Genomic DNA, 2,500 nt, shown 5'->3' on the forward strand with positions numbered 1-2,500 from the left:
AGGCCCAAAATAATACTGGGGCAATGTGAACTGCTCACAGCAGCCTCCAAGCTATGACAATGGTAAAAAAAAAAAAACTCCAATCATAATATTCTTGCAGATCAAAGATTCGACTGGTTCCATTTCTTACAAGAGGTTGCTTGGCATATCAACAAGCTCCATCTTCCCAGAATACATAGGGTGGAATTTTGTTGGCAGTTGCCGAGCACTGACTGGCATGAAGACTGAGCAGAGTAGCAAGAAGCCTATGGCAAATGCATAAGAATCATCGAAATGTTTATCAACAAATGCATAAGAATCTTCAAAGTGTTTATCAAGAAATGCATAAGAATTAAGTGATCCATCAACTCCATGTATAGTTTTCTGTGTACTATATGTATGTCAAAACAAAATTTCAGTTCCAAAAAGAGCACATACGGGGGAAAATTATAAAGCAACTATCATGGCCCCATTGCCCACTAGCTTGTCCAACTTCCTGTCAAACTCTCTCATGCCCAATTGGGGGTATAAGACCCAAGGCTTACATGCCTGCTTCTCATTCTTTCTTGGACAAGGGCATTACTTTTGGCATTGCTAGGAAGTGTCATGGTCCTTTACATGGGCACAAATGTAAATAACATGTAAATAGTAAACAAATACAATAAATGAACACATGGAATGGCAGATTAATTCTTAGCATTTTACCTTAACAAAGACAAATATTCTCAAATTCCTGTTTCCTACAAAATCTTCATCACCTTCCCTACCAACACTACTTTCACACAGGAATCTTCCATGCTAAATGACCTTTCTAGCTGCCCTTACCTAGACCTTGAAACAAGACTGACCACAACTCTAACTTCCCTTCCACAAAAACACAAAAACCATTGTCTGCCAACTGCTACTGAACAAAAACATTGTAGTTGTAAGTCCCATACATTTTATTTCTTACATGAATATCATTATATCTTACATTGGTGGGAGATACACAGTCACAAAATTTACCTATTTCTTCACTAGAAGTTATTAAATACATTTCTATATTTCCCTTCCGTCAATCTTTTCCTATTTGACTTCCACGAGTCATTAAATTATCTCTCTCTTTCTCTACACAAAAAGGAAGAATTTGATATGTGTTTTTTTTTTATAGCGAGTGTCACAAATTTATTATCCTCCTCGTTCCCTGGGCACTGAAACCATAGCTACATTGACGTGTTATCTGTCAAACCTCAAGCCTTAAAACACAATCAATGCCTCTTAAAATCCCTTCTGCGGAAATCCCTTTCCTGTTCTCACCTGACGCGAACCTGTCGGGCCTCACCTGTGTTACCTGGCGGACTTGATTCCTCCAAGTGCTATTCCCTCCCTCAGCAAGGCATGGAGGAACTGAGTGAGTCACAGGAAGTGAGGAAAAGACGTGAAGGCTCTGTGTGTGTGGTAGTCGACCTCGCCTCCTCGAGCCTCCCTGCCAGGCGACCGTCAGCTGTGCGCGTGTGTGCGTCCGTGCGTCTCGCTGCGTGGGACAAAAGTTTCGTCCATCATCTGCTCAAACATGGAACTAATGTGACTCATTTATTATTATATTTCGTCCATCATCTGCAAAAGCATGGAACTAATATATCTCATATGTTATTATATTTCGTCCATCGTCTGCGAAAACATGGAACTAATATGTCATATATTATTATATTTCGTCCATCATCTGCGGAAACATGGAACTAATCTAACTCATATATTATGATATTTCGTCCATCGTCTGCGGAAACATATGCCTGATATATTATTATATTTTGTCCATTATCTGCGGAAACATATAACTAATATATTATTATTATTATTGGCTGGGACCAAAATTGCGTCCATCATCTAAAACGCCATTTTTGAAAGTAAAAACAATATAATTTTCAAATATATCGATTTGATTATAAGGCTTACATAAATGGAGTCGTACAATACATATATTCTGATAGATTGTAACAACCACATTGAAAAAATACGAGAGAAAAAAAGAGAGATGTAGATGTTCGCCTTTTCTTCTTTACTCCTCGATTTTAGATTATCTTTAGAATTTAACAAGTGATATGATATGCTCAGTGACATTTTTTTATATTTTCAATGAACACATGCACCATTCACGCACTCGAAATTTCCCGGGTACTTTTTCTATAGACATAGTTGATCAGAAATAATCATTTTAGCTCAGGAAACATACCAAAGGCTGCATCAATATACATTAATAGAGAGTTAGTAATGATATAATAATAGTCTTACTAAATGGTAATAAATTATGATAAAACAATGGATGTTAATAATGATAATAACAATAATGATGATGACAGTAGTTATAATATTCGTCATAATGAAATGGCAATGATGATATCAATACTGATAATGATGTTAGTGACTATCATTACAGTTATTATTCTTAATTATCATTATTATTATCAGTTGTAGCAGTAGCTTTATCATATTAGGAACAGTTGTAATAAGAGTATATGTATGTATGTATGTATGTATGTAT

The 2,500-nt window shown here is 36.1% G+C and overlaps 1 protein-coding gene across 1 annotated transcript in view; it reads right to left on the reverse strand.

Moving 5' to 3' along the window:
• The window catches only part of LOC125045902, a 21,209-nt gene extending 19,723 nt beyond the window's left edge, over window positions 1–1,486 (reverse strand). Inside the window, exon 1 of the mRNA XM_047643489.1 lies at window positions 1,276–1,486. The gene's annotated coding sequence lies outside the window, so the exon portion shown is untranslated. The remainder of the gene's footprint in view (window positions 1–1,275) is intronic.
• Between the last annotated feature and the right edge of the window lie 1,014 nt (window positions 1,487–2,500).

Source organism: Penaeus chinensis, chromosome 38 (assembly GCF_019202785.1).
Source record: "Penaeus chinensis breed Huanghai No. 1 chromosome 38, ASM1920278v2, whole genome shotgun sequence".
Taxonomy (NCBI): Eukaryota; Metazoa; Arthropoda; class Malacostraca; order Decapoda; family Penaeidae; genus Penaeus; species Penaeus chinensis.